Source organism: Macrosteles quadrilineatus, unplaced genomic scaffold (genome assembly GCF_028750875.1).
Source record: "Macrosteles quadrilineatus isolate MER2022 unplaced genomic scaffold, UCM_ALF_1.0 Scaffold_5__1_contigs__length_97177068, whole genome shotgun sequence".
Lineage (NCBI taxonomy): Eukaryota > Metazoa > Arthropoda > Insecta > Hemiptera > Cicadellidae > Macrosteles > Macrosteles quadrilineatus.
This window is the reverse complement of record NW_026542598.1, coordinates 16,650,010-16,663,069: the sequence shown is the minus strand read 5'-3', so window position 1 is coordinate 16,663,069 and position 13,060 is coordinate 16,650,010.

Below are 13,060 nucleotides of genomic sequence, written 5' to 3'. Positions count from 1 at the left end.
TTATAATCATGATTGTATATGAATTTTAATACGACGTGTTTCTAAGAATTTCAATTTGTTTAAGAAACCATACATTTTGACTAATAACATATGAATAAGAAACCTCGGTTTAAAGGTGTCTTTCTAATTCTCGTGAATAGAAATCATAAAAAAAAGCTTTCACACTGCAGCCTCAGCAGAAACAACTCACATTGTATACTGGATCTCTGAATATTTACATCATATTACAAGCTAAATCAGTCATTGAATTCAAAGTAAGATTCTTTGCAATAATTTATTAAGGCTTTTGCTTTAAATGTTGGTTGTGTTTGTGTTCCATTTTTATCTAAAACAGATTTGAGCCAAGTCATCAAGAAATAAACCCCTAAATAGAAATCCCGAAAATCTGACCTAGATCTGATGAGAAGTCTTATGTAATATAATTATGTTTTGGCTGAAAAATTTCGATTCCGATTTTGTATAAATCTGTACCTTAAAACCCAATTAATTTTGATTCAAGACAAACAGTCATGAGATGTATTATGTGAGTTGTCTCATGGAAACTAGAAGACAAAACAATTTTGTACTTAAGGGTTTTTCCTTTGATTCAACAGTACATCTCCGTAACCTGAGGCGTGGTTTATATTATTTTTTCCAAAAAGTTTTTATTAATATCAAAACTATTCTTTGAATAAATTGTTCTTCAACGGATCAGATTCAGAAAATACCACGTCTTAACTAAACGTAAACTCTTTATAAAATAATAAGTAAAAAAATACTTCGTAGACTATTGTTTTAACTTCAATATACATTTAAATGATACGTAAACAATCATATTGTTTATACATTTAACTCATCAACTGACGTGCAGAAAATTACTAATGTTATATGGATCTTATAATTGTAAGTTTTATGAATAAATTTACAAAAATGTTTCATTTTAGGGCGCTATCAACGATTTGTAAAACTACGTCAGTAAGGATGGCTTAGTAAGGTAGGTTAGGATAATCGATGTTCCTAGTGAAGTCGTAGCACGAGTCAGCTATCCGAGACGTAGTATCCGAATTGTTATGACGATAAAAGAGAACTGTTCAAATTAATGATTAGTTGTAAAACCTGTAAATAGGTGTTGATTCCAACTAGTCAATTCTATAATTAATTACCAAAATTATGAACAAAACAATAACAAACTACCTGTAATGTATAACAATAATGTATAACAGTAATAATGTATGCCTGAACCAAACGTAGTAGGTTTCTTTGTAATAAATAGTTGTAATGATTTGCACACTGACGTAACAATATTTTACTTTATTTCAGATTTGTTTGATGGCCCTCGTACAACAGAGATGGTTCCACAAAGTGATGTGTTTGTTTCAAACTGTCAATGTTGGACGAAGGGTGATCGCTCTACATCAGTCAGTTTTCCCATCCATTGCTATAGTTGTGTACCAAGTTAACATTCTTTTATTAGTTTAATGGTGTGTGTATTTAATGCACAGCTGTTACTCTAGTAGAGCTTCTCGTGCTAAATAATCTCATCAGTATTCGAAAAAGTACGATAAACCTACCTCTATATCTTACATTAGTGTACTTCAAATACTTAAATAAATTGGTTATTTTAATCATATGATAAAAAAATTACTACCAAATTATTACTTGAGTATTTCTGTGCCATTAACAATTGGACGTTCAACAATCAGTTGAAGATTGACAGAAAAAATCTGATAATACTTCATTAACTTCATATTATTAATAAGTCTAACACAATGAAAGTGTTAATTTAGATACAATTTTATGTGCAATAAAACTAGTTTGGGGACATCAATTTTTATCTTCAATAAAATAAATTTCATATGTTCATCATCTGAAATATAATCAACACACAAACTGTCAGGAAATACATAGGCTATCCTTAATATTGAACCCGATTTACAAAGATTTTGGATACAACAAAAGCACAGCTCATATGTGCACCAGCACACGCTGCTATAACTACAGTGGACATTCAATATGGTTGAGGCTTGACATAAACACTACATTTCAGGCTACGTCGGGCAGGGAAACCTGATGATTTTGCAAATTCTGTTCCAATTACCAAGAAAAACATTACCTTTAGAGATTTTGTCTATAAGTTTTTCTAGTTAATTTCTAAAATCCGTTATACGTTTTTACATTCATACAAAAGTATAACTAATAAAAATCTAAATAGCGTCCTTCTGTTTTAAAAATTAAAATCATTAAGTGCAATAATTTAGTTAAATTACTTGGACAACAGGTGTATAAATACAAACAAACAATTATATGTTCGTAGTACAATTAAAATAACATAGAGATTGTCTTGACAGAGCATGTTCGATAAAATAATAACACTTATCTAGGAAATAATTTAAATATTATTCGGTAGGAATTCGGTTACGTTTCTCCAGTTTGTTCGGGTTTTAACTATTTTTTTTCTCTAGAACTCAATAGTAATAACTAGCTTTGTTGTGACTATTTAATTTCAATCACGTCGTAAATTTATGGATTTATTTTTATATTTTTTTATTTTTCTATGAGGATAGGCCAAAGGTTATTACTGAAATTTTCTGTTCACAAAGAAGTAATGGAACCAAGAGAGGAACTTGATTATTCAATCTGGTCAGTACCAGAAGATTTATCAAATGACGCACTATCAAAGGCCTCGTACCATGAACAGATTATTACATTCATGAAGTACATTTACCATGCATTCGTCGACGTTCAAAGATATATTTTCTGTACTGAATACATGATGATTGAAAACTTTCGATACCTATCAGTTGCTTATATTACCTTAACACGATTTTTGTATTAAAATCCATTCAAATATTTTATCTTTGGATTACTGTAAAATCACTATCTTGTATCATAAACCCCTGTAAAATCAATGAAGTGTATTATTTTCTTTATAAGTCACGTGTCGTCTATGCAAAATTCAAATTCATTACAATTGTAATAGAGAAATGTAGCGTTGAATAAAATTTTAAACAGTTCAGCATGAAAATGATAAAATCTAATGATAAAATAAAAGTATAATGATCTTCTACATCATTGTGATACAATTTTTAAATTTATTCTTATACTATAGTATACTGAAGTATAATTATTTATTACCTAACAAGGAAACCTACAATTGGATTATAACGTCTTACAGAGTTAATATCACTCTTTAAATATTTTATCTGCTTTGAATCAAGAGATTTTCAGCTATTCTCTAAAAAAATACTGCTCACCTAATTGGAACATGTAAAGTCAGTAAACTTTAAGCTATCTATTTATATGTGGTTTGTTCAATTGCAATATAGTTAAACCTCGTACAGTTCAAACTCATATAAACATGTGTTCTACGACAATCAAAAGTGTAGATTTTTAAACTTTATAATCATCAGATCCTCATTTCAAATGATAACGCTGCTGGTTTAAAGATCATTACAGCAAGACATGAATGTATCTTCTGATCTTACACATGAATGGGTTACACAGTCAGTGATACTAGTCCAGTGATCTGTCTCAATAATCACACTGACACAATACAAAACCTTAGACTTCTTGGAAGATGTTGTGACAAGTAAAAGTGTTAGGGGAAGTAAAACGGTAACAACAACTTTAAAAATCATAAATATAGACCTGCAGAATAGTCGTATTCACTGATAGGAAATATGAATGAGTTAGTAAAATATCTTATAAAGATTGCATATAAATTTTTTCCTACCCCTTTAACCAGTTGTGTTAAACATTTTTATTGGTACAAAGTTTGTAACTTAAACCGAATTATACAATTTACACACACCCGACCCCTCAAATAAGACGTTAGACATAATTTGGCCATACACGTTTAAAAATGATTTAATTTTTTTTATATATATCAAATTATTTAATAACAGTCCACAAGAGTAAAATACAATTAACATACAACGAATATTTTAATCAATATTTTTTGTGCAGAGCGTTATCATCAAAGTGATTTTCACTGAGAATAAATAAATGGCCCAATATTAACAGTAAAAATACACTATATTTAAACATTTACACATTTTTTTATGTAATCGAATGACTTATATTTGCCAATCACACGGTAGTATCGTTAAACCTAAGTATTTAATAACTACATAAAGTTTACAGAAGTTTCTTAAAAGTGGTTCCTAATATTTTAAAAGGTTAATAAAAGGCTAGTGACGGTTTCTTTTATAAAGAATTTAGGATGGTATTTGTGAAAACTGACGTGTACCTTTTATTTTAATTTATAAACGTTTAAAACACCATTAAATACTTTGATATAGGCCAAAGTCATGGTTCGCATTTTTATCAAATCCTACATCCACATATACTATTTTGTACATAGCTGAATCCCAATGATGAATATATTGAAGAATATTGTATAAAACCGAATTTAAGCCAGACGATTGAGACATATTGGACAGAGATCACGGGTTTTTTCTTCTTTTTTACTTTACTATTTACTTTAGTAACTCTAGTAGCCTACTCGAATCCCTACACACATCCCTACTATCCAGGTAAACAATTACTGATTTTTCTAGTAATAAATAAATCGAGTGTATGAAAATAACTGTTTTGATCTATTTTGAATAATAATAGATGTGGTGAATAATTTCTTCGCCCATTTTGTTTTTATTTTTTTAACTGTTCATAAATAACGTACAAACATAAGCATTGCAAATATGAGGACTCTTTTTTTAAATTTAAATATTTAAAAATACATTTTACTGTACAAATACAGTTATTTAGTTCCACGTAATTTTATTACCAATTAACCATTCTATGCTGTTAATGATAATAAAACATCGAGATCCCGTTGTTAACTAAAGTGTTAAGTTTAGCAAACACAAATCCACCAATAACAGATTCACAGTTCTAACTAGATTAAGTTACTGATTTGATGTAGGCTATTAAAAATATACAGTTTGCGAAAGGAAAATACTTAAAATAACTCATTTGAGTTGGTTTGAAATGGAATTCTTGGGGATTTAGGAGTTCTGTATTACATGTTTAACAGCATTTCCCTCTTGCGTGCTTTGCCGTGCTTCACTTTCCATCGCGTGTTCCTAATTTGGGTAATTCATCATTAACAAAACAATATGCAACATTCGTAAATATTTAGTGCATCTACACATTATATCTGTGCAAACTAAAGCTCAGACTTGGATGTTTTTTCCAAAATTTGAATGCAATAAACAGTCGATAGAATAAGAAACATAATCAAAACGTATTGGAATTAGATTGCACTAAATAGGGGTTTGATTGCACAATAAGACATTTTAAATACTACAAGCCTTGGCCGGCAGATGTCATAAAAAATTTCGAAAATAAAAATGCTGGGTGTTTCTTTTATATTTGTATTTTATTCTCATACATTTATTATGATAAACTTACAAATATGTTTGACAGAACTTTAACTGCTTATCTTCGAAGTGCTAATAAAGTATCCGAATAAAGTTAGTCGAGGAGCAAACACAGCACTGTCCAAGCAACCCAGGCACTGATATCAAATTGCTTTCAAAGTTTAGAGGCCAAAAGTGGTATAGTTTTCAGATCGTACGACATGTCTAAGGCCTTTGACACAGTGGCTCATGATCTCCTTGTGAATAAGCTTTCTTGCTATAACCTTGATGCTGTTTTGGTTAGGTTTTTTCAATCTTATCTTAGTGACAGATGGCAAAAAGTCTATCTAAATGGCACTTATTCTAGCCCTGTTCGAGTACCCCACGGAGTGCCCCAAGGCTCTATATTGGGCCCTACCCTGTTTATACTGTATATAAATGACTTACCTTGTAATATTAATGACTTATCTGTAAAAAGCTTTCTTTTTGCTGATGACTTGGCCTTGTGTGTACGGGGTAACTCTTTGAATGATGTTACAGACACATTGGACACAAAATCTGCTGTTATTAACGACTGGTGTAATGCAAACAAGTTATGTCTTAATGCTGATAAGACTCAGGACCTGACTATTAGTCTAAGCAGTAACAGTAATGATGTAAACACTCTGAAGTTTTTGGGTTTTCATTTACAGTCAAACTTGAAGTGGTTCTCACATGTAGATTTTGTAGCATCTAAAATTGTAAAAGGCATATTTATGATAAGAGCACTTAGGTCCACTGTTTCAGATGATGTCCTTATTTGTATATATTATGGCCACATTCATAGCTATTTGTCCTATGGTACCTCACTGTGGGCCAACAGTTTTTATGCTGACAGGTTGCTTTTTACTTTACAAAAGAAAGCGGTGAGATTAATTTGTAGTGTGAATAGAAGAACACATTGTAAGCCCCTTTTCGTGGGTCTTAACATTCTCTCATTTCCATCCTTGTATGTTTTGGCAAGTTTGTTGTATGTAAAAGAAAACATTTCTCACTTTGAAAAGATATCTGATGTTCACAACTATTGTACTAGATCTAAAGATAATCTGTCTACACTAAGGCATAAGTATACAGCCACTCAAAATAGTTTTGAGTACCAAGGTGTTAAAATGTACAATTTCTTGCCTGCATCCATCAAAAACCTGTGTGTTTCAAAATTTAAACATGTTTTAAAGACTACTCTAACCCAGGCTTGCCTGTATAAACATGAAGAGTACTTTGGTTTAGAGTTTTAGTTTTAGTTGCCATCTTGATTGTTTTCTTTTTCTTTTGACGATTGTCATGAACTTTGTTCTCAGTTTTAACGACAATAAAGCATTTCATTTCATTTCATTTCATTTCATTTCATTTCATTTCATTTCATTTCAAAAATAATTAATCGTATACTAAAAACCTCTCCTAAAGCAGAAGAAGAACGTGCGCCTATATGGCATATCATAATTTAATATGAATGTTGAATCTATAGTGACAAAATGAAACAAGTGTTCGAATTTATGACCAACTACTATAGTCAGGGTCGAATTATACACGCAGCCAAATATGTCCATTCTAGTGAAACAATTTTCAGCGCAGATTGATGTGTTGTTATCATAAATTTTTACAGACGTTCTATGACGAACTGATTACCTTTTTAAAACATCGTTCTGTTTCAGTTTAGATTTAAAATACTTAGCTCCAAAATAATAATGACTTCTTTCATATTATGTTATGAATTCTTATTCTTATTCTTTTATATTATGATATCGAAGTTTAAATTCCTTAAATATTATACTAATCATGTGAAATTAAAATGTTCTAATGTCCAATTACACGTATAACAATACGATTAAGTTCACTATCGTTCGTCAATCTGGGTCGTTTTAAATTTACGTTTATCCAAACCCATAGCTATATAAATAAATAAAATTAGAGTTTTGTCTGTACATTGCTCAGAATCATAAACTTTTAGGTTATTTTTACGTTTTATACATTAGAGAAACCGAAACAAGTCTCATCTAAATTTCTGTCTGTCTTCATGTCTGTTACGACCCAAGAGCCATTTTACGCGGCCTACTCCTGAAAAACGAGAGAACCTATCAAGTTCCAAATCATTTTAATGTATGCACTGGATTGGCGAGATTGTCTTTAGCCATTAAAATATGGCGTCACCACTTTGTAAATAAAATAACGGTCGTTTAAAAACCCAATTTTGTACGATTTTTTGTAAAGTTTTCTCCCAATGTTTAGCACATATTCTTCTATGAAATAACGAACAGCTGTTCAAATCAAGATTATTTCTCCTAGCTGTCACTGATATGTTTACATCGAATGTTGTTTACAAATACCGCAACCATTTCCGATCACGATTTAAAGCAAATCCAAACCAATTAAGATTTAAAACGTTTTTCCTTACATAACGGATTTAATTAATCGCAAGTGCAATAATATGTAGGGTAACAGTAAATGAAAATAGAGATTCTTTCTGTATAAAATTGTTCTTGAGTTTTGATAACCGGGAAATAGACCTTGAATCAGTGTTGTATATTGCTGGAAAACTTACATTTTTTAAATGAGCGTTTTCAGTCGAGACTCGGCACACGACCGACGCGCGTCTACTTGTCTATAGTAAAATAAAAGTAGGCCTACCGTGTATTTATGTTTTATTCGTCATGTATATAAGTGTACAGTTAGTGTGTATGTGTTTCAAAAACTCCAAGACGCACCTAATGGGGAAGCTAAAAAGACCTTTAGGACTGATGATGGCGATTTAATTTCGTCAAAATGCATCTCCTGTAATAGGATACATTAGGATCGACCAGCGGGCACAGGTAATTTAGCCTTTTATTGATTGTCATACCGATCCGGAACAACAACAAACGACATAAAATGAAGTTATGTATAATAAATAGTTTGGCCAGCATATCTGAAAATATGCAAACCAACAGCTGTTCTTTATTTAAGAAGGTTTCAACTGATTACTATAAGATCCCCGTGCGTAGAACGGGTACACAGCTAGTTATATAATACAAAACGAATTAGTAAAAAGATTTGACAAAGTGGTTGCTTACCTTGGTTGCGTTGGTGATTTTGAATTACGAAAATTATAATTTAAAACCGAAGTTTTTCCTCTATCTCAGTAATATTTCTATACCCACAAAATAAAAAAAAAATGGCAAACGTGTTTACTAGTGTACCTGTTGCTCGAATTCGAGCAATTGATAAGTATTACATGCATAATTTTAAAACGAATAACAGTCATAATTTCTTATGATTTTAAAATATTCGACTCAAAGATTATGGAAATACTCAAGATGTACATAACAGATCGATATAATCATCATTTATTGTAAAAAGTGTTTTCTAATAGATTTACACATAGCCGCATTAGGTTTGCAGACATATTATGTGTCCAAAAGCCTAACAGCACGACTCCCTTCCCCATATCGCCCTGAGCGATTTCTTAGTTTCTGTGTTTGTTTCTTTTTTTTAATTTTCCTATTTCCCTAACTAATTTTCTAAACGTCTCAATTGTTTCCTTGTCAATCATCATTTTTATTATCTCATTTCTAAACCTCTCTTATCCAACACTTATTCCTGTTCTCTCCTATTTGTCTCTTGATTTGAAAAATGTTTTATAAATATGTGACTCGTGGTTTTTATTTCTCCACATCTACATACTTCCTCTTCCACCAGGTGAAATCTTCACACATTTGCCTTGAAATTTTCCATATCCTGTGACAAACTGCGTTTCGTGATGGCCCATCTCCCAATCTTGTACCAGTCTCTTTCTGATGTTGGGTATTATATCCGAACGTTTACCTTTAAAACGTTAACATAAAACACTCTGCTCCCAACGCATTTGCCACTCATCTAATATCTCCTCTCTTCTGTTTCCGATGTAGTCCTTCCCGCCTCATTGTCTTCCAAAATCAACAGCTTATGCAGCGATTATCCAACAGTCCTAAATTGACTGTGAAATCTTCAGGCGGCTGTTGGAGAGCACACTTAAACCCAACACGGAAGGTTGATTGCTGTATATCAACGACAATAGTAGTATTTGTATTTCGTTTGTGTCTACCAGTTAAAGTTTGTAAGAGGTCTGAGGTATTACAAACAATTCGTCTATAGTTCAAAAATACACTACGCTATATGTTTTTATGCGTCGTTCATTCTAATGATTAGGATGAACAAAATATGTTATTAAATTTACCTTATCAAGAGAAGGAAATTGTAAATTTACAGTTCATCCGGTTTTAAGGAAATCGGATTAACCAAGGGACTTACAGCTTCCTTAAGGTAATCTAAGATCAATACACTATTTCGCAAAATACATATTAAAAGGCATTTAATTGATAAAAACTAGGATGCTATTTTTTCAATAGTCAGACTAAAAATGACATTGTTTTATTTGAATTATAAAAAAAATTCTTGTTTAGTTTTTTTTTCAAGATAACAAACCGTCAAGTTCAAACTAAGCTATTTATTTCTAAAGGTCTTATAGTTATGTACATCTAGCTCAGCCTCGTAATAGTTTGAATCTTTATATTTTATAAAATGTTGTATGATTGGTCAATATAATCGCAGTATTTTAGAACTCCTTTAAGAGGATTAGCTAAACAGTGACATCACGCAGTGAAATTGACATACCTAGAAGACTTCAGTGTATTTAAACATGCATATAATCAGATTAAAAAGAAAAGAAAAGGTAATTAGAATGCAAATTCACAGTATTATGCACGACAACGTGATGTGACTCACTGATTCCGTTGTTTTAGTCACCTGTGACATCCGTCGGTTACAAAACATCAAACAAGGCAAACCATAGCCTTTTCTCTCGGCTATGTCTGATTTCTAGTCTTTGAATGAAAGAACAGGTAATAACACAGGAAATAAATATTTAGTAGGATATTAGCAAAGTTCTCGTAACAAATTGTCTGTAGTATCCATTGTGTATCGCATCCTATGTAAACCTTTATAGCTATTTAGTCCAGCCGACTAACTCTGTTGTGCTCAAATTGATGTTTGCTGGTATGATTCCTTTTGGGTTTTATGTTAGACTCTGTCATTGGCAACTAATGATATTATTAAGTGAAACGTCAACATTGAATAGTATATATGTTTTATCTTGGAAACATACGAAGATTAAAAACAGGTAAATAAAATAAGTATATGAAAAAATAAAATTATGTTCCCAGGGAATAAATGTTGTTACTGTAAAAGCGAATTGGTCCTCGCATTTTTCGATAGCTGTATACACTCAATGAACACAATTAATTAAAGAAAGAGTAATTGCTTTGTGGTTTACTGTAGAGAATATATATAAATTTCAAAATATTTTATGTTATTATAAAATATCCTTTATAATGTCGAATGAATATTTGACAAATTAGAAAGAAGATAGTGTTTTAACTGCTAAAAGCGAAAAGCTGGCTGAATAACTTTATAACTTGGATTGAGACAGACACACAACTATCCGTTGTTGGAGTCAATAACATTATCAAGAACACTTTTTTCAACCTGTTTACCTTACCTATTAATTCATAAGAAATCCATGAGGAATGGTTTAAAAAGGTTATACGTCATGATAACCTTTTGATCAGTTAAGCTGATTCCATGAACTATATAATTCATAATGCAGTGTCTACCTATTAGCATTTAGGATAATATACTGCATCACTTTCGCATCAATGTAAAAAGGTGACTGAATCACGATTAAGTGTATTTATAAAATGTTAGGTCTCACATTTAAGACTTATTATTTTTTTTTTCTAAAATGTCTACGCTAAGAACTTCATCATTATCACGTTAAAAGGTTAGATAGTAATCCTAACACGCTAATGCTCAACATACTTCTAAGCTCGCGTGTGCTAAAATCTCAATTAAACCAAAGTCTAGAAAAGATTTGAGTGAGGACCATATAGTTGACTCAACACGTTTTTGTGGTGAGGAGGTAAACTTTATTAAAGATAATAAGGTAAAATTTACGCATACCGAGATGCTCAATAACCTCTCAGTAGTGCCGGACTCCCACAGGCTCAATGTCCTCGGACTACCGGCTAAAAACTCCTCTTCTCCTGTAATCCTCTGGGAAGACACGAGCCTGGAACTGTTGAGCACTTTACTTCGGGCTAGGACTTTTAAACAATATCACTAGGGCGTTCCTTCTTAATTCTTTTGAAGGCTAAAGGCCGATCAAGATTGACCTTCTTAGCCCGAAGTATGGCCTGAGTGAACTTCTTGACACAGTTCCAGGTTCCTCCCCCTGAGCATAGCTCCAACTATGTTATCGGGAGTAACGTCAACGCCGATCTCAGAGATCAAGGAGGCCCGGTAGACATGTCATCAGTCGTCGCAAAAGAAGGCCGTGTTGTAATGCCGGGACAGTACAGACGGTTTGGGCTGGTGGCCTTTCCCATTCAAAATCGAGCTCATATTTTGATATGATATTCTTTGCAAAAAGGCCGGGAAGTAAACGTGACCCGACAAAAACTGGGCCACGAAAAACCCGTTCCACCCATGGTCGGATACTAGGCAATTGAGACTAGGTTTACGAATTAAAGGATAGAGCTAATATTATTGTTCCCTTTGTACTATATTTTTGTCTAATCAAACTTCTTTGATATATAATTGTCTAAATGATCTATTAGAAGGATGATGATGTAGATTACTAATATAGGTGGTATATTGCACCTTACATATTCGCCATTTAACACCATATATCAACAGGAAAGTTGAATGTATTAAACGTCTGGTAATTTCAGGTATACATCTTAAATACTCAACTCTTGGTTACTTCTTGTTCGAAATGTGTATTTTAATAAACCATCTACAAAACTGGTGATAATTACGATCTTGGTAAGTTTTATTTTATTTTGAGCTACACCACTACATCAGAATACTACGGAATTGAACTACTGTATGTTGTTAGAAAGACTTTTTACCTTTTCAAAAAGCTTTCTCCTAAAGGAAAACGTTTAAATAAACAAGACCTGCGCAAACACTCTTGCTTGAACGTTTGCAAAACGGCTTCCGTCTACAATGTGTAAAGATATTAAACGTCAATATTTGAACAGGATTGATCGGGTTTTAATGGGATTTCCTTCATATCTACTAAACTCTTTGTATTTTATTAAAATTTAATTTATTCTTGCTATAACTGTACTGTCTGTTTACAAGTATAAGACACTAGGCAAACTAAAAAAAATATTATATTAAGAATTATTTCAACGTCAGTTTTCATTAAGAAATAAAATTTTGGATCTTCTGCAATCAATATTACAAAGATTCTTAATGGCTACGTTCTATATTTTATTTATATTTGATTAACCAAGTTCGGCTAAAAATAAGGAATACATTTTTTTACTCTTAACTAGTCTTACAAATATGTATACAAAACTAAAGTACTGACATTAATATCATAGCAGTGGCTTGTATACAAACATTGTATTCATTGAAACAAGTAATAAATTAATAATAAGGAGCACAACATGGAAAAAATTTGGATTTATTATGGTTTAAGTAAAAAGTATGAAAAAGATATAACTCGTAGAACGATAGATATTTATTACAGATTATGAAAATTTCATCAATGGCTGTGTTGCACCTCGTTAAAAAATGTATGTATAAAGTACCAAGAAAGGGTTTAAAGACAGACATCTGAAATCCATCCGACTAGCATAATTAAGTGATTCAAACTACGGATT